The 27,020-nt window shown below is 45.3% G+C and overlaps 1 protein-coding gene and 1 non-coding gene across 2 annotated transcripts in view; one reads left to right on the top strand and one right to left on the bottom strand.

Moving 5' to 3' along the window:
* The window catches only part of Homer2 (homer scaffold protein 2), a 92,899-nt gene that overhangs the window by 21,562 nt on the left and 44,317 nt on the right, over nucleotides 1-27,020 (top strand). The gene's annotated exons all lie outside the window — the stretch shown is intronic.
* Nucleotides 16,497-16,607, bottom strand: LOC131902872 (U6 spliceosomal RNA). The gene has a single exon (XR_009377151.1). It is a non-coding gene; the product is annotated as a U6 spliceosomal RNA (small nuclear RNA).

Genomic DNA, 27,020 nt, shown 5'->3' on the forward strand with positions numbered 1-27,020 from the left:
GAAGCTGTGCTTTTCGCCTTCTTTTAGGCCGGGTAGGGCACACTGGGAAAGGTCACTTATGCAGGACATAGGGAACAGATTCCCAGTAGGGAAGCGTAAATTAGGGTTCCAGATACATGGAGCGAAGAGGGTATAGGACACTTGGGCATTCCTATGTGTGTGCATGTGAGTGCTTACATGCTGGCATAGCCAGCAGTTCTGCTACAGAAAGTTCTCAGGTCCTGCTACAGAAAGTCTCAAGTTCCACAAGGGTCTGCTTGCTTGACTTTTGGAATTATGTTGGGTCCTGGTGACCTGGTATTGGTTTCTCTGCACTATATAAGTCTTGGGTTTAGTCAGTCTCTCTAAGATTTACTTTTACAAGTTAAAATTGTGTGCATTTGTGTGTGTGTGTGTGTGTGTGTGTGTGTGTGTGTGTGTGTGTGTGTGCAAGTATGTGCACATGAGTACAGGTGCCAATGGAGGCCAGGGTATTTGGGTGCCCCCTGGATCAGGATCACAACTATAGGTAGTTGTGAGCTGCCTATGTAGATGCTGAGAACCTGGGTCCTCTGCAGGAGCAGTAAACACTCTTACCTGATGAACCATCTCTCCAGTCCCACACTTCCTCCTCTGAGGTACTTGAGGGTCCACAGAAGAGCAGATCTGATCCCTGCCTAGGGGGTCCAGAGCATTATTGAAGGGCTACATCTAGAGCTGCTCTGACATGAGTCAGAGTACTATACAAGGGCTACAGAAGAAGCGCAGAGAAAATTGAACTTCCGTGGGAGAACTCAGACTGGCGGTTCTGATGGAAGACCTGACTAATTTGTACTGGCCTTGAAGGGAGATAGAGTTTTGACTAGGGGGAGTGGGCTGGATTGGGGGTTGTGAGAAAGGCATTTCCGGGGGAGGGCGCAGCTCATGGAAAGACAGGTATAGCCTGTCAGGAGCTTCCATTGTGTTAAGCCTGTTGGCTGAATACAAAAATTGAGGAGGAGGAGGAGGAAGAGGAGGAGGAGGAGGAGGAGGAGGAGGAGGAGGAGGAGGAGGAGGAGGAGACCTCAAAGGCAGATGGAGACTGTGTTGGGTTTCAGGTCAGGAACTGCTTGACAACTGGTTTATGAATAGCATGGCAGGGTGAATGCCTATGGCTGGAGAGAACTGGGTATGGATGGCCCTGGATGACAAAAGGAGCCAATCATACAACAAAGGCTCTCTACCCCAATTTCTCACTTGTTTGAGGTCCATGAAGGCTTTGTGTTGAATTTGGCCTCTCTGGGTATCCTCCAAGCCAGCATACACCCCGTGCCACTGGGCTCTGTCGAGCTGAGGGCACGAACTATTTTTGTATTCCTTCAAATGCCCATGTTTATTTTTAAACCCGAGCCTTTGTAAAGCAGGGATGTATCGTGAAGTCTTTGCTTTTGAGTAAAAAGGTTCCCCGAGGCCGATGGAACCTGCAGAAGGTGTCCCTGAGTCAGGCAGTAGCAAATGGCTGCCTCTGGCATCAGAAGGAAGAACTAATTTGCTTGAAAACAAATCCTGGAAAGAGGAAGTCCTCATGTGGTCGGCCAGTTCTTAATGTGTGCTGACTGATCTGTGGCAGGCAGCAGTGCCCAGCCATGGAAGGGCCCTGTGTTGGAGGCAGGGCCAGTTGGCAAGCTGGGCTGTCCATCGGAAGCCGCTGACAGTCTTCATGCTCACCCACTGACAGGAGCCTGCGGCTTTAGACGAGAATGTCTGTTATCTTTTAAGCATATGCAAGCTATAACTGAAAATTAAAGATTAACGTAGAGTTCAAGATGGAGGATTCATCTTGGGCGTATTTATACCTTCTCTGCCCAGAACCCATTAAATAATAATAAAGAGATTAGGGAAGTATAATCCCAGGGCACCCAAATGAATAAGAGGGAATTAACAGCGATGGAAAGATTTCGACACATTTCTGGATGGCAGAGAGCGAGGGGAGGAAAGACAACGTCAGAGAACACAAGAGGAAGCCGTGCAGCCTGCAGGTCCCCAGAGCGTCTTTCGGCCGAGCCCACCCATCAGAGAGGGCAGGCGTGGGAAGTGGGGCTGTAGCTGGGCCTTTATTTGGAGGCCTGAGGAACACGGTGCTTATCAGAGGGATGAAGACATCATTGAGTCATCCCAGGCTGGAAGTGTGGGCTGGCTTTCTAGAGTAAAGCCTTCCTCCATCCACACAGAATATCCAATACTGGGGACGGAAGAGGAGGAGCCAGTGCCCCAAACCTCACCTCAGATGAGATGGGTGCATGAAGAGTTAGGCAAGGCCTGCTAAATGGTTCCTGAGAGAAAGTAAGCTTTCAACCTGCTGAAGAAATTATTGTTGCCAGGCAGAGGTGGCACACGCCTTTAATCTCAGCACTCGGGAGGCAGAGCCAGGCGAGATCCAGGACAGGCACCACAACTACACAGAGAAACCCTGTCTCGAAAAACCGAGAGAGGGAGAGAGAGAGAGAGAGAGAGAGAGAGAGAGAGAGAGAGAGAGAGAGAGAGATTAAAATAATAATAATAATAATAATAATAATAATAATAGTAATTTCTGTGTGTGTGTGTGTGTGTGTGTGTGTGTGTGTGTGTGTGTGTGTATTATGAGTGCAGCTATGTGTATGGCAGAGCCTGAAAGCGGAGGTCAGAGGCTGACCTCGGGTTTGGAGCCTTACCTTCCACTTTGTGAGAGGATGTCTCTTGTCATTTTGCCGTTGTGTGTGCCAGGCACCTTGGCCTTGAGCTTCCCAGGATTCTGATGTCTGTCCCTGCCTTCTGTCTGGTTGGAGGGTCGCTGGGATGACAGATGTACGGCACCATGTCTGGCTTATGGATTCTAGGGATCTGGACTCAGGTTCTCACACTTGTGGAGCAAACAGTCTACACACTGAGCCGTCCTTCCGGTCCTGCCCTTGTTGTCTTTGCAGAGTTGAGATTGTAGGCATGAGCCACCACACCTCGTCCATGTGGTGCTGGGGTTGGATCCATCTTCTCGTGCCTTCTAGGCTAGCACTCTACCAAGGGAGCTACATCCTCAGCCCAGATTTTACACCTGCTGTGGTAGGCTGAAAAGTATGCCCCAAAGATAGCAGCCCTGATCTCTGGCGCCTAGAAATCTTACCACAGATGGTAGAAGTCTTTGCAGAGGTGAATAAGCAAAGGACTCTGTTCGGGGAGATTATCCTGAATTACCAATGCAGTCATGAGTGTGGGAACAGAGAGGACAAAGGAGAATGTATTACAGTCAGAAGATGGCAGTGATTGGAGGGTCTGTGCAGAGGAAACCTTGGTGCTGCTTTATGGCAGAAGACAGAAGAAAAGGCCATGAGCCAGTGAGCTCATTCCAGAAGCTGGAAGGGATGGGACAGTCTCCCCGTAGAGCTTCTGGGGGGGGCGTGGGCAGGGAGCACTACTCTGCTGGCATCATGGTTTCAGCTCAGGGAAACTTGTTTTGCATTTTTGGCCACTAGAAGTGTTTGGAAATAAATTTAAGTTATTTTATGGCGGCAAGCTTGTGGTAATTTGGTACAGGAGCTTACAAAACTAATGCTTCCAGCTACAGCAGCCAAGTGTGAGGGGAAAGTAGAGAGATAGGATTTCCGGTTGCCTTCTCACGCATCCTGAGGGTCAACACCAACAGAACAGGGTGAAGGCTATGAAAGAGGCAGTTGGCAGGTAAAAAAATTCATGGCTTCTGGGAGAAGAATGAAAAGAATTCCAGACAGAAGGCTGTGGGTGTGCCATGAAGTGCTCAGGCCAAATTAGAACAGGAAGTCACAGGTTCCATGATTACTGTCTTCAGGGCAGAGACTGGGCAGGATCCTAGACAATGGGCAGAGCAGACAGGCTAGAGAATGCTGGGACGATAGGAACATGGACCGTGTTTCTTTTCTCCTAAACAGGGGCCAATAGAACAAATTGTCACAGCGACTCAGACACCTCACGAAGGTGCTGTGTGCTTTGGAACAGCTGGGGGAGACTCAGGAAGGGCGTGTTTCCCTCTGACCTCCATGCTAGACATGTCTCCTCCGAGTGCACTCAGGGCCATGACATTGGGACTACACAGAAAGAATTCTAATCCCAGCACATTTCTTGCCTCTACAGGGGACAGTATTTATCTAATCCAATGATGTTCTCTTTTTAAAATGGTGACATAATGCTCAATTGTGTTTGTAGACTGACTGAACTCTTCCTGGACTTAACAGTTCATATCTGGTTGACCTTTTACAGATAGTGCAGGATTTTGAGTTCATTTTGATAGTGAAGCTTTCTTTATTGGATCCATGGGAGAACCGAATTATTGTATTCGTGGCGTACGTATAATTATATGTAGTGGGAGGGGCCCCAAGAGCACAGGTGCCAGCTGAAGTCTGAAAGGCGGTGGTTGATTGGCATAGCTAATGATTGGTCCATTTAGTGGGCAGAGCCATTTGTCCTGGGCATCTGGCCAGGAGAGACCAGCCTGTCCCTGGTCCGGTATTGACGAGCAGCCTATAGTGACTTTGCCAAGTAGAGCCCCGGGGCCAAGGAGGATGTTGGGTGGAGCAGACGTGCTGACTTAGAGGTGTGAAAGGGAGAAACTCACACTTGTTTTTCTGCCAACAGAGACGATCTAGAAACAGAGAGACTATTGTACTCTAGCCAGCGTTTCCCAATCCTCCAGTGGCGTGGACACATGGAAAATATTTGTAGAGCACCTAGGCAAGTAGACAAGACCATCCACAGCATGCCGCCATGGACTCCTGTTGCCTTGGCCCTGCACTGCCCCTCAGGGTTAGGACATTGCCTTCCCAAAAGGCCACTTCCAGCTCAAATGGCAGCTTTCTACAAATTGGAAAAAGCCACTTAACTTCTCTCTCTGGGCCCCTTCCAGATACCTGTTACTTCCCAGGCAATTGACTAGCATAAGAGGTGTGCACATCCCTTACTACCATACATTGCTTGGTACCCCCGAGCTGTGCGCTGTGCAGTTTTTAACACTCCTGTGGCTCATGGGAGGGAACCGCACTGGAAAGGAAGCTGAGGGCCGGGGCTGCTGGAGAAGACAGACACAGAGGGTCGTTTTTACCCTGTGCTTGGTAGGAAACTCACAGGATTCTGCCATGGGGACAGATCACATGGTGCGGGTCACCATGCAGGGAGATGAGGTGCATACGTGGGGTTCAGGAGAGACATGTGAGCTGGAGATATATATCTATGCGTTATTGGGTAGAGACGATCTTAAAGCGTGGAAGGGAGCATGGTGAAGAAAGTCTGCAGACAATAATTTGGGAAACAAGTTCCCAGCAGACCACCAAGCCTTGTCTGCTTAGGGAGGTTCTAATATTTGGGTAGAAGAGGGAATCGGTCCCAGCTGGAGGGCAGTCTAAGCCCAGTGGTACCCCCTGGTGTCACGCTGTCCTTAGAGCAGTACCCCCTGGTGTCACGCTGTCCTTAGAGCGGTGTCTGCATGGGATCCTTCTACACCTGTTCACCTCCTCTCTCGTCTCCACAACAGCCCCTGAGAGGTGGAAAGACGTCTAGTCTGGAACCACCATAGCTCCTTCTTGTAGGCAGGATGGGGCTGTCTATGCTTCTGGCCTTGACAATGTGGGAAGTAATAGAATGGACATATGAGATATAACCTCCACAAGATGTTAAAGTCAAATAATTAGGTTTGTTAAGGGTTTGGATCTTGAACTCATGGCAGTCCTCTTGCCTCAGCCTCCCAAATTGCTGGATCAGGAATGCACTACTATGCCTGGCCATATTATTAGCTCAGCGGATATTTTGGACCTACTGTGTACTTAGGGCTCCAGCAGACAAAGGGCTGGTGGGTAGCATACTGTCTCCACATCACAGTAAACTTGCCATGGCTTTAGAACAGTTGTTCTTACTGACCAGGCCTCCTTCCTGGAAGACTTCCCTTAACATGTCAACCTTCTGTAATACTAAGTTCTCAGCACATCACTTCGTTGTGTATATCCCAGAACTTGTTGCTGTCCCCATGAGCAGATCTGCCTTGCTTCACATTTCTGCACATGCCCTGAGTGCCATGCCCTGTGTCCTTGGGTGTGAAAGAAAAGGCTGGCTGTTTAGCAGTCCTCACCCAGGGGCCTGGGAGAGGGGACAGGTGCCCACAGGACTCTCTTCTATCCAGCAGACAAAAGGCAGCTGTTTTGCTTTGAGGCAGCTTGAGCTGGGAACCAGCACACCTGCATTCTTGAGGCCACGTTGGTGGATTCCTGCAGAATAGCAAGCTATTTGGCAGTCACATGTGACTTGGACCGGTCACTGTGCAAACAAATTCTCTCTTCTTTGGGATTTACTTCTGTGAGGTTATCTATTGCCTGTGTTTTTGTGGGTGTATCTGACTTCCTCAGGTTGGAATTTTCCTTCTAGTGCTTTCTGTAGGGCTGGATTTGTGAATAGTTGTTGTTTAAATCTGGTTTTGTCTTGGAATGTCTTGTTCACTCTGTCTATGGTGATTAAAAGTTTTGCTGGGTATATTAGTCTAGGCTGGTATCCATGGTCTCTTAGTGTCTGCATTCTATCTGTCCAGGACCTTCTGGCTTTCAAAGTCTCCATTGAGAAGTCAAATGTTATTCTGATGGGTTTGCCTTTATAGGTCACTTGACCTTTTTCCTTTGCTGCTCTTATTATTCTTTCTTTATTGTGTATGTTTAATGGTTTAATTATTATGTGGCGTGGGGACTTTTTTTGGGGGGGTCTAGTCTGTTTGGTGTTTTATAAGCTTCTTGTATCTTCATAGGTATTTCCTTCTTTAAGTTGGGAAAGTTTTCTTCTATGATCTTGTTGAATATATTTCTGTGCCTTTGAGTTGGTATTCTTCTCCTTCTTCTATCCCTATTATTCTTAGGTTTGGCCTTTTCATGGTGTCCCAGATTTCCTGGACATTTTGTGTTATGACTTTTTTGGCGTTGGCATTTTCTTTGACTGATGAATCTGTTTCCTCTATTGTATCCTCTACACCAGAGGACCTCTCTTCCATCTCTTGTATTCTGTTGGTTATGTTTGCATCTGTGTTTCCTGTTCATTTACTCAGGTTTTCTATTTCCAGCATTCCCTCTGTTTGTGTCTTCTTCATTGTTTCTATTTCAATTTTCAGGTCTTGAACTCTTTCCCTCACATGTTTAATTGTTTTTTCATGGTTTTCTTTAAGGGATATATTGATTTCTTCCATTTTTTTTGTTTGTCTTTTCCTCAATTTCTTTAAGGGAATTTTTCATTTTTTCTTTAAATGCCTGTAGCATTTTCATGAAGCTATTTTTAAGGTCACTTTCTTCTGCTTCTTCTACATTGTGATGTTCGGGTCTCTTTTATAAATATTGCCTGAAAGACTAAAGTCTTCCAATCACCCCCAGGGGAAGGACAGGTGATAAATGGATACTTCTTGGTCAGTAGGTCGGAAACTAGTACATTCACTGTGAGCTAGAAACTAAACACACGGACCCTGGCTCTTTCCAGGGTGGCGTGTGGTTTGGGCCTACTGAACGGCCTGGACTCTTGGAGACTCGGCTCCTTGGGTGCTCAGTCCCTGTCAGCTCCTGTCATCTGCAGTTCTTTGCAGTGTTTCCCTCTCCAACTCTTCTTGTCTGTGCTCACTCCTGCTCTCTTTGGTCCAGACGGTTCTGTGCTTGGTCTTTAGCTTGGGAAGCAAGAGACATGCCCCTCTCTTACCTGGACACGGTTTTTACATTGCATCAAAGCTCCTTATCTGGACTTTGCATGCATTCAACAAACTGATTCTTGGTCTTTTCAGTTCTGTGGTCAGCATTTGGTATGCCTTCTCATGCACACAGGTGCTCACATGGGCAGTTGAGAGCAGCCTGGATTCTCAAGTAAAAGTGATTACTGTCTCCGTTCCTTTACAGTTGTAGCCTAAGTATTTGCTTATTAGTAAGCGTATTTATGAGGGTTGGCATAGAATAATACTATTTTGTAACTGGCCTTTTCACTTCATAATCTGAGTCCTAGTGTTGACTGGTTATTGTTGGAATTTTGGAACCTCTGGGTTCAGTTTTGGGGTGTTTGTGTGTATGCATGCATGAGTACGCGTGTGTGTATATGGTGTATATGTATATGGTGTGTGTGTATGGTGTGTATGTGTATAAGGTGTGTGTGTGTGTGTGTGTGTGTGTGTGTGTGTGTGGTTTTAGTTCTTTGAGGCAATAGATACCAAGTGATCAAGTGATATTCAAATCATTCAAGGTCTGGTGAGTTGTGTTTGGTAGAGGAAGGTCCAGAGGACTGGGGAGATGGCCCAGTGGATAAAGCGCTTGCCGTACACATGCGAGGACCACAGTTCAGATCCCCAGAGCCTCATAAAAACAGAGCAGGTGTGCCAGGTGCCTCTAATCCCCATGGTTTGAGACAGAAAGGGGATCCCCAGGGCAGGATGGCCAGCTAGACTAGCTGGCGATCTCTGAGTTCGACTGAGAGACAAGGTCACAAGAAAATTAAAACAAAATGAGAGAAGTCAAAGAAGACGCCCAACATCAACTTCAGGCCTCTCCATGAAGGCACACATGTGCATGAGTGTTCACATGTGTCCCCACACAGGCAAACACATGTGCACACACATGTGCACAGCAGACAGACAAAGAGGGACAGGGAAGGGGCTCCCAGTCTTGGACTCCGCAGTAGTTGGTGGCCTCCTTGTTCTGTAACAGTGAAGTGGAGAACAAAGCACAATGGGCTGGGCTTGGTGGCATAAGCCTGTGACCTCAGCACTTACGAGGTGGAGGCCCGAGGATCAGAGTTCAAGAACAACTTCTGTTATATATCGAGTTCAAGACCAGCCTGAGCTATATGAGACTTTGTATTTAAAGAGAAAAAAACTAAAATCAAAGCTGAAACTACACAAGCCCCATAGTGGGGAAGGTGAAAAGAGTGTGTTTCCATGCAGGGAAACACTAATTAGAATCCGTCATCATCTTACAAGGTGACCATTTTTTTTCTTTTTTGGTTTTTCGAGACAAGGTTTCTCTGGGTAGCTTTGGTACCTTTCCTGGATCTCGCTTTGTAGACCAGGCTGACCTCGAACTCACGGAGATCTGCCTGCCTCTGCCTCCTGCGTGCTGGGATTAAAGTCGTGCACCACCACTGCCCGGTGAACATTTTTTTTCGTGAACATATACTTTAGCCATTGCCTAAGGTGTGTTGGTTATTTGGGGTTTATTTTCACTTATTCTTGTTTTTAAAGATGATTTTTAATTATGTGCATGTGTGGGTTGGGGGTGTGTACACTTGTGTGTTGTATGCCCCCGGAGCTGGAGTTGCAGGTAGTTGTGAGCTGATGGTGTGCTGGGAACTGAACTCTGGCCCTCTGCACTCATGTCTGCTAAGCCTTCTCTCCAGCCTCCATTTTTGTTTTTAATAAGCAGCTCTTCGGTGACATTCCAGAAGATCTCTGCAGTGTCCTTTTTTACTGCCTTTCAACACACTCTTAGAGACAGGCCTGCTCGGTTCAGGAGCACGCAGCGTTAAGTTTTTGACATGTGACAGTCAATAGACTGCTGTAGAGATCTGTCACATAGCACTTGATCAACAGTGGTAAAGAGACAGCCGAGCACACAGCAGGGGTTTCCGATCTGTTTTGTTTTTTAATTGTAGTAAGATGGACCCACCATGGAACCATTTTAGTTTGGGGGGTACAGCTCGGAGCACTGCCCACATTCACACGGCTGTGCGACTCCACCAGCTCCAGAATGTCTGATAATTTTGTTTCTTTTCAACTTCTGCAATTTGATGCTAAAAAGGACCTGATTATCTTACCTCACATTTCTTCTTTCCTGAGCTGTAATTTTTTTTTTTCAGTTTGGGGAATGGAACCCAGTGCCTTGTGTGTGCCAGGCAAGCGCTCCACCACCGAGCCTGAGCATATGTGACTTCCTGTCACGTGCTTGTAGCCAGTTGTGTTTCTTGGGAACTCTCCAGTCCTCACCCCTCCTGGCTCTCCTAAGTCCTCTCACCCTGCAGACCATTCCCTCTCAAAAACTGGGCTTCCCCACCTCCCAGAATGTGCTTGCCTTGTTCCCTGTTCCCCGTGCTTGCCTGTCTTCCCTACCGACCATCTGGTCTTCCTCTGGCAATAATGAGCTGTTCAAGGTCACTCTCCCTCCCCGTCCTTGCCCTCCTCCTGAGGACTCATTTCATCCCCAACCTCATCAGGAGTCTGTGAGCAACCAGCACTTGGTTGTAGTGAACATGCACAGTGTGAAGTCCTTGTCTGGTCACTTTCCAGTCCATGCCAGTGGACCTCAGTACCTTCACAGCATGGCTGTCACCACAAGGAGAAACTTTGTACCTATTAAGCAGTTATCCCACCACCACCCAAACCAGTAATCACTATTCTTTCTGTCTCTGTGAATTTGGAAAATTGACTCATATAAGTGGACTCATGATATTTATCCTTTTAAGGCTGGTTTGCATCACTTAACGCAGTCTTTGTAAGGCTTGACCATGTTTGTAGACTGTATCAGGTGTCCGTTGTTAAAGAACATGTATACCGCCAGGCCGTGGTGGCGCATGCCTTTAATCCCAGCACTCGGGAGGCAGAGGCAGGTGGGTCTCTGTGAGTTCGAGGCCAGCCTGGGCTACAGAATGAGTTCCAGGAAAGGTTCCAAAGCTACACAGAGAAACCCTGTCTTAAAAAAACCAAAACCAAAACCAAAACAAAACAAAAAGAACATGTATCATGTTTTTGTTTATCCTTTTACCTCTTGATGGCCATTTGGGTCATTTCTACCTCTTGGCTATTGCACATAGTGCCGCTCTGAACTTGGATATATAAATTACCTTTTTGCATCTCCACTTTCGATTCTGTGGGTCTGGATTAGAAGTAGAATCGCAGAACCATGTGGCATTTCTGTACTTATTTCTTCCAGGTACCATCAAACTGCTTTCTATGGTCTTAAGCACTCATTTTGGACAGCCTGAGAAGCTCTGACACAGGAGGGAGTTGACAGACAGACAGACAGACAGACAGATCTGCCCCGTAGGGAGGGGAGGGCCTTTGGAGGACCTGCAGCAGGATCGTCTCCTAAGGCAGCAGAGCTCGACTGTGTGGCAGGTCCTTCCTGGGCACTGCCTTCCGTTGTTGTTCTAAGAGCCACGGGCGGACAGCGTTGCTGTTGGGATGAAATTACAGAATCGAGGTGTGGTGGAGATGAGGGCTGGAGAGGCCTGTTGCTGTGGGCACCTAGTGAGGAGCCACATGAGGGGTCCCACCTGCCCTAGGGAAGCTCCAGAGGAGCTGAAGCTCACTTTTCCACCCAGCTTAGGCTTTCTAGAAAGTAATTTGGATGCAAAGCAAGAAAAACGGTTGTTCTTGGCACTCAGGCTTTTCTAGTCACCCCTCCTTAGGGGCCAAGCCTCACATGCAGAGAATGCAGAGCCTAGACGAGTGGTACCTGCAAGCATGTCTCCCGAGGATGCACTGCATATAAATCATTTATTACGCGAATTCTTGACCCCTCCTGTCCTCTCCATCCCTGGTTCTCTTTGAGTTTTCGATATCATCCAAGGTGTTAAAATCTTTTCTTCCGTTAATAAGAGACCCTGCAGTGAGCAGCCCGGTGTGAGGTGAGCTCCCTCCTCCTGCAGGAGCTGTCCAAGGGTGGCGGTGAGGATGCAGAATAGACACACACGAACTGCCTGGTTGGACCGCAGAGTGCCTTCAGATAGGCACGGGACTTCCCTCCGAGGTGTGCTCTGTATCCTTTCCTCACCCACACCCAGCAGGAGGGCTGAATCTAAGAGACAGACAATAACAAGTGTTGACAAGAAGGTGGACAAATTGGAATCCCGATATATTGCTGGTGGGAAGACAAAATGGTGCGGCTGCTTTGGTGCCTCTTAAGTTAAGCACAGAGTTACTAAATCGCCCACAGCTTCCACTCCTGGATATGTATCCAAGAGCCAGGAAGGCATTTGTCTATATAAACCTTGTACATGAATATTCATAGCATCATTATTTATAACAGCCCAAGTATCTGTCAACTGAAGAAGGCATAAGCGAGGTATAGTATACCCGTACAGTGGAATATTATTTTACCATAAAAAGAACGAAGTGCTTGGGTTAGAGAGAGGGCTCAGCAGTTAAGAGTGCCTACCTCTCTGTAGAGCACCTGAGTTGGGTTCCCAGCTCCCATGTACAGTGACTCACAGCTTCAGCTCCAGGTGAATCCAATGCCTCTGACATCTATGGGCACCTACATACACACACACACACACACACACACACACACACACACACACAGAGACATACACACAGAGAGAGAGAGAGAGAGAGAGAGAGAGAGAGAAAGAGAGAGAGAGAGAGGGAGAGAGAGAGAACTAATACATGCTATATTGTTGATGAGCTTTGAAAACATGCTCAGTGGGAGGAGAAAAACAGAGAGCTAGAGCCACATGATAGATGGTTTCCATTTTTTTCTGTATGAGTCAGAGAATGATCTATGATAGCCAGACTTTGATATTTGAATGAGTGAGGTCATTAAGTATATAGCAATCCAGAGTGAAAAATGAATAGCAAGAGATAGATAGATGATAGGATAAAAATTATCCAATTGGGTGCTCAAAACATCCAGCAGAAAAGCCCCAAAGAGAGGCTAGAGTTGCTGATGGAGTCCCAGGTAAAACAGCGTCTCCTTGCATGGAGTAAAGGAACAAAGAGCAGCGGACATGGTCAACATCACCAAATCAAGGGCTCTAAGACACCCAGCATAAGCCAACTGAGGGCCGGGGCGGTCAGCTGGTATCCCCAAATGAGGTTTCTCTCCATGAATGAGTTTACCTGGCCAGACTCTTTCCCACTGCAGGTATTTTCAGATCATGGGATAAACAATAGTACCATCTGTTGGAAATGCTCTACCTTCTAGCTGTTCTCAAGGACTTGGTGTTTTCACTCTCGGGCTATTTTGCTCTTCTCTCCCCCTCCCCTGCCTTGTCACAGAAGTAGGGGTTTGGCAGCCTGTCCCCAGATAAGAAGCCTTAGAGGACACATTGAGACAGATCTGCTTGGTTCTGAACAGTACAGGCAGGGAGAGGACCACACATGCAGAGACGGCTTCTCAGTGAGCTCTAATGGCACACGACAGTTTCCAATGTAACGTACTGCACGCCGTTTATACGAAATGGCCACAGTAGGCACTTTCATAGACAGAAGCCAGAGCAGAGTTATCACAGAGCTGCTAGTGAAGGTGGGCTCAGAGTTGCCCTGAGTCTGTAGAGATGCTGGCCAGTTCCTGTGAAGGCCACCAAAGTCTGGACTTCAAAAGAGAGGATTTAATGCCATCCGAATTTTTTTTTTTTTTTTTTTTTTTTGGTTTTTTGAGACAGGGTTTCTCTGTGTAGCTTTGTGCCTTTCCTGGAACTCACTTGGTAGCCCAGGCTGGCCTCGAACTCACAGAGATCCGCCTGGCTCTGCCTCCCGAGTGCTGGGATTAAAGGCGTGCGCCACCACCGCCCGGCAACCATCCGAATTTATTATACCTCAATAAAAAGTTTAAAAAAATTCACTGTTTACCTAAAATGTAAATGTAGCCAGAAATCCTGTATTTTTAATCTACCAAGTGTACCAACTCTATTCTTGCGGTTTATTTTGTGAATAAAGCTTTATTGGAGCGCGCACGCACACACACACAGAAAATAAGCATTTGCCGGAGAGACCAAGTGTCAGCGGAGATAAAAACATCACAAGTGTTCCTGAGGCATGCCTGCACCTTTGCTTTTGTGTTTTACACTTTCTGTAACTGACTTGGCGAGTCGCCAGCCTCTTCACACCACACATTCTAATTTTAAACAAGTGTGATTCCTCAGAAAACAAAAACAGCATCCCCGCCCCCCAGCCAGAAGTCAAGGTGGTAGCCACTCCCCGGAAGTCAAGGTGGTAGCCACTCCCCGGAAGTCAAGGTGGTAGCCACTCCCCACAAGGGCTGTCTTCTAGAACCGGAACTAGACTGCACTCTGCAGCTGCTACCCAGGATCCTAACAGGTACAGAGGACTCATTAAAGCAGCCAAGACTAGTCCCACTAATTTGGCAGTCAGAGAAAAAAGCCCCAGAATGCTGCATTTTTTAAACTTAGAAAAAAATTAAATTATGAAAGCACACTGTTATTCCTTTTGAGGATTTCTTTGTTTAACTTGTGATGATCATAGGGAGAGGGAGCTATTACAGGTTCTTTGGGCTGGTTCAGCTGTCTAAGGGAAAAAGGAATCTGTGCAGTAGTGTCTTCTGGCTGTAATTAACGTATTACAGTATTCCCTTTGCAGGTTGCCCTTTATACCAAAAAGGCATTTTTATACATGCTGTCATGGCTAATCTTTTCTTATGTTTAAATTTTATTTTATCTAGTCCTGCCCCCATACTCACGGAGTCCATTTAGTCCTATCTGAATGTGCAGGGGTGGTAGGTAGACCATCTGCTGGAGCATCAGTTACCCCAAAGAAAATACAGTATCATTCTTCCAGCGGCCATCAAGCACCAAAATCTCATAAGGATGGGACTTCAGGAGCCCACCTCCCCCGCAATCCATGGTGGGATTTTGGCTGGCTTGATCATGTGACAATCTTGCGCATGTATCCGTAGCCACTGTGAATTCATGTGCACAACCGCACGCACTGACCTGTCCAGCAAATCAGTTCTGCTCCAGACATCTACCCCCTCTGTCTCTTACATTCTTTCTATCCCCTTTTCAGTTATGGCTTCCGAGCCTTGTGTGGGGGTGCAGCCTGACAGAGATGTCTCAGTTAGAGTGTGTGTTCCACACTATTATTCTCTGCGTGCTTATTCGTTATGGGTCTGTGTATTAATCACCATCTACTGCAAAAAGAAGCTTCTCTGGTGAGGGTTGAGATGTGCTAATCTATGGATATAGAGAGAAGAACTTAGGGAGCAGCTGGTTACTAGGTCCATTTAGCAGAATTATAGTGCTGGGTTTTCCCTCAAGGTCTGTGTCCTAGCCAGCTGCAAGGTTTGGCTCAGCTATTGATACCAGACATAGATTCCACCTTGTGGAGTGGGCTATAGACCACTTCCTAGGCCCCACCTTCTAGAGGTTCTATTTCCCAAAAGCTCCACCTGGGTGTGAACAAACCTTTGACACATGGGTTTCTGGGGGGATATTCATCACCTATGAGTTAGCATTTATTTTCTCAGCAAAGCTGGCAGGCAACCACAACAAAAACAAACAACAACAGCAAAGGAAAAACTAAAAAAAGCCGGAACAAAAACCTCCAGAGAGTTCTCATGTTATGGCCCATGTTACGGCATCCTGAAGGGATTCAGAGTAACTCTGAAGACAAACCTCTCAGTATATGTGAGGGTCTGTCCTGAGAGTGTAACTGAGGAGGGAAACCCCCCCCCCCCAGCGTTGGCGGTCGCCATGTCTTCCCGCCATGATGGACTATATCCTCACTCCGTGAGCCCACAGAAACCTTTCCTTTCCTAAGTCACTTTTGTCAAATGTTTTGTCACAGCAATAGGAAAAATAAGCAGCGTGGACGCTGCCGGCATCCTGTGCCACTGTCTACATCCTCTACAGTCAGTGAAGAAGCTACACTGGCACGTCATTGTCGCCCCATGTCTGCAGTGTACGGCTCACTCCTGGGGCTGTACCTCCTGTGGGTGTGGATAAATGAGGAATGAGAAGTGTAGGATCATACCCAGGAGTTTCACTGCCCTGAAGATCCCCTGTCTCCTCCCCCACACCGGCAGTCACTGATCTTTTTAGAAGGTCTCTGTAGATCTCTACAGGTTTGCATTTTATAGACTGTTGGACAGTTAGGATCATACTCTGATTCTGGTTGTACCTACAGTTCATCTATCTATCCACCCATTATGAAGGACACCTTCGTTGCTTCCAAGTCTTGATAATTACAAATAGAACTTGAATAAACATCCACATTCAAGTTTATGTGTGGCTGGTTTTCCATTCCTTTGGGTAGGTACTGAGAAGTACGGTTACTGGATCATAGGTTAAAAGAATGTTCAGCAAAGCTGTTTTTCGATGAGCTGCATTTTTTACCAGCAGTGGATGATGGTTTCGGGTGGTCCACATCCTCGCCGGAATTTGATGTTATTGGTGTTTGGGATTTGGGTTACCCTAATAAGTAAGTCATGGTATATTGTTTTCATTTGCAAATGATGACATATGATGTTGACTGCCCTTTTATAGGCCTGTTTGCTGGCTGCTGTGATTTGAATATTTATGTCTTGTTGAAATTTCACCCTCATGCAACAGTATTGTGGGTGAGGTTTGGCTTTCAGACACGATTAGGTCATGAAGACTGTGCTCTCGTGAGCGGATTAAGAACCCTTGGAAAAGAGTTCGTGGAGAGGGAATTTGCCCCTGTTCTCTTCTTCCATTGGTATTCAGCGCACCTTGTAGTCAGGGATTTGACCCTCAGCAGACAATAAACCTGCCTCGGACCTTGGCTTCCCTGACCTTTAAAGCTGTGAGAAATAATTTTCTGGATTGTTTTTTTTTTTCCGTTTAAATACATGGAACACTTCACAAATCTGCATGCCGTCCTTGCACAAGAGCCAGGCTAGTCTTCTCTGTAGTATTGTTCCAATTTTTAGTATATGTGCTGCTGAAGTCAGCACAATTTTATGTTTTTTGAAATTGTTCAGTCTATGGTATTTTGTTATGCAGATCAGAATGGCCTGAGAGACATCAACTATATGTCCTTCTCACCGATGCGTCCTGAGCATCACCAGATGTTAGGTATTCCGTGTTAGGTGTGTGGAGGTCACACTGTGATGTCCAGTCTGTCCTGGAACTCCAGAGCTCAAGCGATTTTCTTCTTCCTCTGCCTTCTACATGGATGAAAGAAAGAGGGTCTCATCGCCTGTCCTGTTCGGTTTCAGTTCGGTCCATGTTCTTATTATTGACTTGTAAGCATTCTCTGTATATTTTTTATAACAATCCTTTCTCACATGTGCTTCTTGGAAGTGTTTTCTTTTCATTGTCTTTTTATTTTGCTAAACGCAGTCTTTCATGTAGGAAAAGTTTTAGATTTTTAAAGATCTTTCTGTAGTACAGCCTTTGAATTCACGACTCTCCTGCCCAGCCCTCCATGTGTTAAAATTACAGACATGTACCACCATGTCTGGCTAAGAGTTTTAAATTTTAATGAAACCCAGCTCATCAGTTATTTCTTTCATGAATTGAGGCTTTGGTGTTGTATTTTGCAGTGATCACCATACCTATAGTTATCTACATTTTCTTCTATGTTATCTTAATCTAGGAGACTTTATAGTATTGTGTTTTACACTTAAGTCTGTGATCACGTTTAGTTCATTTTTGAGACTGGTGTAAGATCTGGGTCTGGATTATTTCCCACATCTGAATGTACGGTTGTTCTGGCAGCATTGTTGAAAAGATTATCTTTGATATTTATGTGGGATTTATGGGGGACTATTTCTGGGATTCTGGATTCTGTTCTATTGATCTCTTTTATTTATTTATTTTTTCAAATTTCACACAGTCTTGAGTATTCTGTGTAAGTCACTCTCTCTCTCTTCCTCTCTCTCTTTCTCCCTTCCTCTCTCCCCTCTGACTTTACTCTTGGGGTGGGGTGGGCATTGAACGAGGAGCCTCCTGAATGCTAGGCAAGCACTCCACTACTGAACTGCACCCCTAGCCTCTAGTAATTCTTAAAGATGCCAAGAGTCTTTGCCTCTTTGTTTCAGTACCTGTTCAATTTCTCAATATCTACAAAATAACTTGCTGGCATCTTGACAGGGTTGCACTGAATCTGTTGGTAAAGTTGTGATGAACTGACATCTTGACACTCTTGACTCTTCTTGTCCATGAATATGGAATATATCTCTGCCACAGTTTGGACACGGTCCATGTTGTGATATAGGCAGTGGTAGAACCTTCTAGGAGGTGGGACATAGTGACATGGTCATTGGTGGGGACATGGCCATTGGATGGGATGTGGCCATTGGAGGCACTCCATCTGAGAGGGTTGATGCCACATGGAGGAATTAGTTATAAGGGAGCAAGCCTGTCTCCTCAAACCCTGCCCGCTTCCTTCCTCATGGTCTTCTTTCACGTGTGTTCCCACCATGAGGCTGTCCACTGTGTGACCCAGGCACTGGGTCTCTCCTCAGGACTAAGCCATCTCAACAATAGAACCAATACAGGGTCTCTTCACCTAGTCCTTTGCTATTTCTTACCAGAGTGTTGCAGATTATCTACTTGTTTAGTTCAGTTTAGACCTATGTACTGCCATTGCTTACTTGTTCCAGAAGTCTATTCAGAATTTTGAATTTTCTACAAGACTATGATGCTATCTGTGAGCAAAGAAACTTTTATCTATTTCTTCCTAATTTGCATATCTTCGTTCCTTTTCTTGACTTACTGCAATAGATAGGACTTTCAGCACGGTGCTGAAAAAGAAAGAAAAAAAATAGTAAAACTTCTGAATTTCTCACCACTGACTGTTCCGCTGGTTGCCAAGTTTTCTGTAACTGTCCCCTGCAAAGCTGAGAAAGTCCTCCCTGGTCATCGCTGATTGACAGAAGTTTTTCTTCTACATGAATGAGCATTAGATTTTGTCAAACACGTTTTCTTTACTGATATGATAATGTGATTTTCCTTCACTATCCTATTGATGTGGTGGATTATATTAATTGATTTTCAAGTAGTGAAACTGCCTTATATATCTAGGGCGTTTCACTTGGTTATCATGTATAATAAACCCTTTCCCTCCCAGGTTGATCAGTGTTTTAACTCCACAACAGAAAAACTAATACATCCACCTTGTTATTAATGTCAGGTCCAAAGGAGACGCTGATTCCCCGGACTCCAAAAGGCAGTCCAGGTGTCCAGAAATGGGCTCAACCTGGACCAAGAGGACTTTTGGTGGTTAGATAAAAGCCAGAATCCCTCAGGAACTTGTGAAGCTGGTTCCCCTCTACTGAGAGGAGTCATTTCACTTGTCCCTGGAAGAAGGGACAAATGACTACCTGTGTCTGTTAGCACACCAAAGCTCCTGCTGGCCTCCAGGCTCCTTCAGTATCACAAGGACCCATTACACATTTCAAAGTTCATGTTAGCATCCTAGCCCTTTTCACCTCCTCCTCTACCCTAAACTTCCTCCAGCTCACGGGCTTCCCTCCCCCCAGGTACTCATTCTCCTTATAACCCTGCTATTTTGTATTCATTCATCTTCTCTATGCCCCCCCTCCCTCCCTTCTTTACTCTGTTCCTATCTCACTGTCTTCTCTCTATTCTCTACCCCCGCTACTCTGCCCACTCTTATAGATAGCCCTAGCCATGTCCAGTCTGCTGGCCGTGTTCAGTCTACTGCTTCCTCTCTCTGCTATGAACTCTTTCAGCTGCCTCTGGCTGTTCTCTCTCTCTCATATCTATAATAAAAATCTTCCCCTTAACCATACCGTGGGGTGGTCATGTCATCAGTGTATACAATTCATTTCTAATTTAATTCCACTCTTACGAACAGACATTATGCGGCTTTTATTCTTTTAAATTTGTTAAGATATGTTTTGTGGCCCAGAATGTAGTCTTGTCTAGGTGAATACTCCCTGCGAGCTGGGCTGTGTGTAATCTTGTTTTTTCATGAAGCAAGCTATGGCTGTCAATCTTTTCCAGCTGATGGATGGTGATATTAGGTTCAGCTGTGTCCTTACTGATGCCTTTGCCTTCTGGATCTGTCTGTTTGTCGTGGGGGTTGTTAGAGTCTCCGGCACTGGTGGGTTGGTTTGCCTTGCCCTGAGTTCTCTCAGCTTTGTCTCATGTGGTGGTGCACTGTGGGAGGTGCACACCCAGCAAGCATTCCCTGTCTCCTTTGAGTAGTGACCCTCAAGTGTAAGGCCCCCTTTAGCCTTGATAACCTTTAGTGCTTCTACATCTGCCTGGTGTGAACTTAGTCTAGCTAGCCTCTCTATCTATTGATGAGTTATGAGTATGATGTATCTTCCTGTTTTCACTTTTAATCTATTTTTAACTTTTATATTTAAAGTGTAGTTCTTATTGATAACATATATTTGTTTTTTTTAATCTAGTCTGATCTCTCAACTGATGAATTTAAAACATTGACATTTAAGGTGATTGGTGATACAATGGAATTAATGTCTATCAGATATGTTAATTTTTACTTGATTCTCTGCTCTGCTCTTGTCCACCCCCCCCCCACCTCTTGGCTTTATACTTTTCTTTTATCTTTTGTGGTTTAAGGAATGCAAGGGCTTTGCCACCAAGCTACATTCTCACCCCAAACCCACTTTCAAATAACAGTGTCGTGCTTCACAGACAGACGTGTCTTACAGCAGTGAAATGTCCCTGATTCCCCCTCCACCTGTGCCCTCCCTGTCTCCTGTCACACTTACATATCAGTATGAGCATATGCATGCACAGCAAGGTACACTGTCTGCTGTCATGCTTACATATAAGAGTGTGAGCATATGCATGCACAGCAGGGTACACTGTCTCCAGTCACACTTACATATAAGAGTGTGAGCATTGTATGCACAGCAAGGTACACTGTCTGCCGTCACGCTTACATATGAGTGTGAGCATATGCATGCACAGCAGGGTACACTGTCTCCAGTCACACTTACATATAAGAGTGTGAGCATTGTATGCACAACAAGGTACACTGTCTGCTTTCACACTTACATATAGGAATGTGAGCATTGTATGCACAGCAAGGTACACTGTGTCCTGTCACACTTACATATAAGAGTGTGAGTGTATGCAGGCACAGTAAGGCACATTGCATTTACTCCTGTCTGAACACCCTGTTGTCTGTCTAAGGCAGCTGAGAATAAGGGACAGTGTGATTTTTCCCTTTCACTTATTGTGCCTGTCTCTTTTTGTACATCTCAGTTTCTGACATAATCCTGTTTCTTTTTCCCAGCTCCCTTTAATGTTTCTTGCAAGGCACATTGATTGTCAACGAACTCCATCAATCTTTAGCCAAGGTTCTTTATTTCTCCTTCACCCCCAAAGGATAATTTTGCAGAGTACAGAATTTTAGACTTGTGTCTTTTCTCCCTCAACACATTAAATACTGCACCCCACTCTTGTCTTGCTCATATGGTATGTGAAACAAGGTCAGATGTTTTCATATTTCGTCCCATATTGGTAAGGTAGGTCATTCCTCTCTCACCGGCTTCTTTTTAAGGTTTTATTTCTCGTCTTCTGAAGTTTTCATGTGATAAGTATTGGAATGATGCTCTGGTTTATTTTTTGCCAACCTGGTACTAACTATATATTCACTTGGGAAGAGAGAACAACAGTTGAAGAGCTACCTCCATCAGATTACCTGTGGGCAAGTCTGTGGGACATTTTACTGACTGATGATTGATATGGGAGAGCCCAGCTCACTGGGAAGTGCCACCCCTAAGCAGGCCTTTGGTTGTATAAGAAAGCAAGCTGAAAGCCAGGTGGTGGTGGCACAAGCTTTTAATCCCAACAGGATCTCTGAGTTCGAGGCCAGCCTGGTCTACAAAGTGAGTTCCAGGACAGCCAGGGCTACACAGAGAAACCCCGTCTCAAAAACCAAACCAAACCAAACCAAAACAAGAAAAGGAAGGAAGGAAGGAAGGAAGGAAGGAAGGAAGGAAGGAAGGAAGGAAGGAAAGACGAAAAGAAGGAAGAAAAAAGAAAGAGAAAGCTGAGCAAGCCTTAAGGACAAGCCAGCACGCAGCATCCCTCCATGGTCTCTGCTTCTGCTCCAGGTTCCTGCCTTGAGTTCCTGTTCCTGTCCTTCGGCGATAGATGGTAACCTGTAAGCCAGATAAGCCCTCCCTTCCCCCAAGTTATTTTTGCTCAGTGTTTTATCACACCAACAGAAAACCAAACTAGAGCTTATGGTTTCATTTAGCCCTTAATTTGATGTTCTTTGCTGTCCTGGATCTGTGGTTCGGTGTCTAACATTAACTTGGGTGAAATTTTCTGTCATTGTTGCTTTAAATGGTACTTCATTTCTTTCTTCTAGTAGTCATATTATTCATGTCATACCTGTCATAGTTTTCCCTCAGCTCTTGTATTGGGGGGGGTCCTCACTCTTTACTATGTGCTTTTCAGCTTTGAAAGTTTCCATTGTCATACCTTAAGCTTGGAGATACTATCCTCAGCCCTTCAGTTTGTTTCCATCATCATCACCATCATCTTCATCATCACCACCACCATCATCATCATCATCATCACCACCATCATCATCACCACCACCATCATTATCACCACCACCACCATCATCACCATCATTATCAATTTGTGTGTGGTGCATGTCTGTGGGCACCCACTTGCCACCACATGCATATGGAGGTCAAAGGACAATCTTGTGGAGTTGGTTCTCTACCTCCACCTTTACTCGGATTCTGATGATGAAACTTGGGTTGTTAGACTAACACAGTCGTCACCCACTGAACCATTGCTGGCCCCTGTGGTGGTTTAATCTTCAATATTCCTGCTTGATTCTTGCTTAGACTCTCCCTTTCTCTGCTCACAGTAACTACCATCTGTTTTTACCCATTGTCAACTTTTCCCATCAAACCTTTTTAATGTATTAATCACAGTTTTGAAAATTCCTGATCTGATTATTCCAATATTCCTTCCATGTAATTTTTTATTGAAAGATAGACATGGCATATAGGTATAGGAACTGTCTTCAGCAGTGCGTTGGTATGCTGTGTTGGGGAGAGGGTCCTAACAGTCTCGTGATGGATTCTTAGTCTTGGTGGTCCAGCAGCTCCACTGCGCAGGTGGGACTAAATAGCTGAGGGGTCTGGATTTGGGTAACCCCAGTCTCCCGGGTCATTTAGGCTCTGATAATGCTCCTAGCACGTTAGTTTCTCCTGAGGCAAACATTGTTAAGGACAGAACACTGCTGGTGTTTTTAAAGGCTACTTTCCTCTCCACATGCTAGAAGAGTCTTGGGTTTTTCTTTGATCTTCCATCAGAACTTGGTGGGGCTCCAGAAAGTAAACAGTTAAACGAGTAGAGGTACCCTGTGTTCACTACTTTTCTCATCGGGGTAACAAACGAGTCTAAAGGAAGGAAGGCTTCCTTTGTGTCTTCGGTTGGAGAAAGATGGACCCCAGTGCAATGTGGCAAGCGGCAAGAGCATGGGGTGGCTGGCCACATTGTGTCTGCAGTCAGGAAGCAAAGAGTGGGTAGGGGTGCTCAGCTTGCTTCCCCCTTTTATTTTGTATTCAGCCTGAGACCCTAGTCTTTGGGATGGTGTCGCCAGCACTCAGTGTGGATATTCTCTATAGAGACCCCCTCACGGGTATGCTCAAGAGGCGTTTCTCCTATGGGGACTTCAAATCCAGTCAAATTGACAGTGAAGATTAACCATTACAACTCCATCCTTCTCAACTCAACACCCCAAAACATCACTACCAACCATAATACAACTCTGTACTAGTCCCCACGGTGTTTAACCCGCAGACTTGTCCATAGTGAGACTTCAGCAGTTCATGGGCTGCAGTGCAGATTTTCCTGCCCTGGTTAGCACTGGGTTTCTGCTCTGGGGAGTTGTGACTCTGTGTCCAGTTAGAGAGCCGTGGTTTGCTGTGGCCTTTGTGACACAGGGACAGTGTGAAGCGGTGACAGAGCCTGGTAACAGAGCTAAGCTCAGGTTATTGCTTGATCAGTTAGGATGCACGGTAACTTCTCAGTTGTGTACCTATTGGACTGGAAACCCGACATTCTCCTAATGCCACTTTCAAAGTCTCAGTGGCCTGTTCCTGGTGGCCTATTCTCATTGCTCGCGACCAGGCATTCGCCTCTCCACTCCAGGAGGGTTGTACAGTGGTGCCCCAGGAGCAGCTTATGGTACCTTCCTTCCGTTTGTTCTCAATGCAGGTGCCAGACACCCCTCTGCATTGCAGACACCCCTCTGCATTGCGGACACCCCTCTGCATTGCGGACACCCCTCTGCATTGCGGACACCCCTCTGCATTGCGGACACCCCTCTGCATTGCGGACACCCCTCTGCATTGCGGACACCCCTCTGCATTGCATTTCTGGACTGTGATACTTCTTTGCTCTAAACACAGCATTTTCTAGTTACCATGAAAAAGCAATTTTCATTTTCAAATTTTAATTTAATTTATTTATTAGGCATCGTTTTGAGGCAGAGTCCTACCATATAGCTCTGGCTCGCTTGAAACTTGCTGTGTAGACAAGGCTGGTCTCCAACTTGAGGTGATCTTTCTCTGCTGCCAGTGCGGGTTCCAGGCATGCATCACCACACCCGGCCCATCTTGGTATATTAATGGGAGAGCAACAGATCATCAAACTTGACATACTCCCAGGTAAAGTGAGGAGGAGGCAGCAAGATACGATCTCGCAGTAATTTCATTGCTACTGATTAGTCACACTTATTTATAACACTTCTTAACAGTATCAGGGTGAAACGTCAAAGAAAATTCTAGCTTATTAAGACAGAGTGCTTAGTCAAACATCTAATGTATTTTTTATTATAGGTGAATATAAGATCCTTCAACATTTAAAACTGAGAACATTATTTCCATAGTCTTTAAAAAAATCCTCCTTGCTTAAGATTAGAAATGGTGTTGCCAAGTCACAGCCTTGTGTAGCATCAAGTCAGCTCTAAGGTGCTCCATTGTGGTCTAATATGGAAATCTGTGTGCACAGATGTGTTGTAGCAAGAAGAGGCACACACACTGTTCCTTCAGCAGGATTTGTCCCTCTCTTGAATTAGGCTGTCCCAGAGATCATTAAGCATCGTGAGCCTGGCAATTCACCACCTGCTTTTTCCAGAAATCATTACTTGGATGTTTTCCAATTCTTGGCTGTGAGGTTCACAGTTTGTAAAGTGTAAAATTCTGATTTTTTTTATTCAAAACTTGTTCTACTCACCATGATTTTTTTCCAGACAGGGTCTCATGTAGCCCTGATTGGCCTCAGATTCACTACTTAGCCAAAGGATGACCTAGAATTTCTGATCCTCCTGCCGCCACTGCCCGAATACTGCAGTCACAGCCATGTGCCAATCATACCTATCTTAGTCAGTGCTAGGGATTGATCCAGGACTTCGTAGATGCTAGGCAAGCACTCCATCAATTCGGTCATATCCTCAGCCCTGGGATGAGCTTTTTTTTTTTAATACAATAGTTTAGATACTCAATATGCTTTCTGCAGAATAAAATGATGAGTAGTGCTGAAATTCTAAGATACTTTCTATGGATGGCATATAGTGAATAGAATGTCCATGCATGCCTAGGGTAGTCTATAAGTACACCTTACACACTGGGTGTAGCTCACTTGACAGATATAGCATCCATGTGATTTCCCAGCAGTATTGGGTTAAGAATGCCACTTCTTAAAAGTGTAATTGCATAATTATGGGAAGAGATATCTAAATGCATTTAACATTTTCCCTACATATGTATTTTTTGGAATGCATTTGGAATAGAAAATGGCTTTGATATAAATTTTCTGTGGAGCACAGTCGACAGATGCTGGCCTTGAGATGAAGACTGGTTTCCTTAACTGGTGTTCAGGATCCACAGCTGGCTGTGTCCTGCCCTTGGCCCCATCTCCTGATAGCCCTTCCTGTAAATGCCCAGCGGTTCTAGTGAATGAGACATTCACCTCTATCCAGGAGCGAGGGAGGGTGTGTGGGGGTGGGAGAGTGTTGTCTGTGCCGGTGTGTGTGTGTGTGTGGGGGCATTTGAACAGGGAATGCATTGCAGCTTTGTAATGAGTGGCCTCACCCTTCACCCACCTTCTCACCTCCCCCATAAGCTCTTCACCACCTTGCGTCCTCAGAGAGAAGCTTCACTTCCGCCCATGGCCGTACTTGCTTTCCTGGTTCATTTCTCTACTACTGGCTCTCCAGATCCAAAGCACATGAGAACAGATCAGATGTCCTCCCTGGGGCAGCCTTGGCCTATGGAACTTAATTAGACCCACATCACAACAGGAGAATGTGTGCTGAATGCTCTTTAAAAGCTGCCAGACACTCCAAGGAATAAGTAGCATCATTAATCAAGCCTGTCATCATTCATTGGGGGCACTTGTCTCTTCTGCTCTCTGGTGTAAATGTGACCTTAAAGGGGAAATCCCCTGTCAGTGAACTAGGAGGATTTATGGCAAATGCTTTCACTCTGAGGTCTCTGATTTTATCAGGTGTGATAATTAGCATCTGGTGATGTGTGAAAATAATTTAACACAGTGAGGCAGCTGTGGTCCCCTTGAAGGGGCTCAGACGGGCAAGGGAGATGGGTTTCTGAGTCAAGCCTGGTAGGTTCAAGTTCCTTGCATAGTTGTGCATTCTTGGAACAAGATGTGTGGAATAATTCTTTGTCCCTGAAAATGGGCAGAACTGCCTGTACCATGCACACAGTTCCTGAGGCTTCTATTTATAGATTGTGTTCTCTTCTATGAATGTGTCTGCATATTTGCTAACACTTCCCTTTTTGTTTGCTGTTAATTTTATAATAATATATTTCAGTATCTGATATAGCTAAATATCTCCCATTGCTCTTCATTTTCAGATTTTTTTGCTTTTTGGACTTTGTTCACATAATGAGTTTTCTATATAAATGACCTTGTCCAGTTATAAAAATAATTCTGCTGATATTTTCATTATATTACTTACATATTAATTTAGAGGCAATTAACATCTTCATATTGATTGTTTTATGTAAGAATGGGGTATGTCGTATTTATTAATGTTTTCTTCCATGTACCTTGGAAATTTTTATTTTTAATATATTTTGCATACTTCTTAAATAGATCCCTAGACACTGTATTTTTTTGGTTGCTATTGTGAATAGAACTTTTTAAAAAATCATAATTTCTGTCTAATTTGTACATAATTTGTACACATTGGTTTGTTTTTAATTAGTGATTTTATACCTCATCACCTCACTATATTTTACTATTCATGTATGCAGTCATTTCTGCAATAGTGGTAACCTACTATTTGGATTTTGTGTGAGAGTAGAACCCCAATGTGCTTGTGAATTAGATTTTCTGCTTGAGAGAATACGTGAGACTTTCTGTCT

The sequence above is a fragment of the Peromyscus eremicus genome, chromosome 1 (genome assembly GCF_949786415.1).
Source record: "Peromyscus eremicus chromosome 1, PerEre_H2_v1, whole genome shotgun sequence".
NCBI classification, from domain to species: Eukaryota; Metazoa; Chordata; class Mammalia; order Rodentia; family Cricetidae; genus Peromyscus; species Peromyscus eremicus.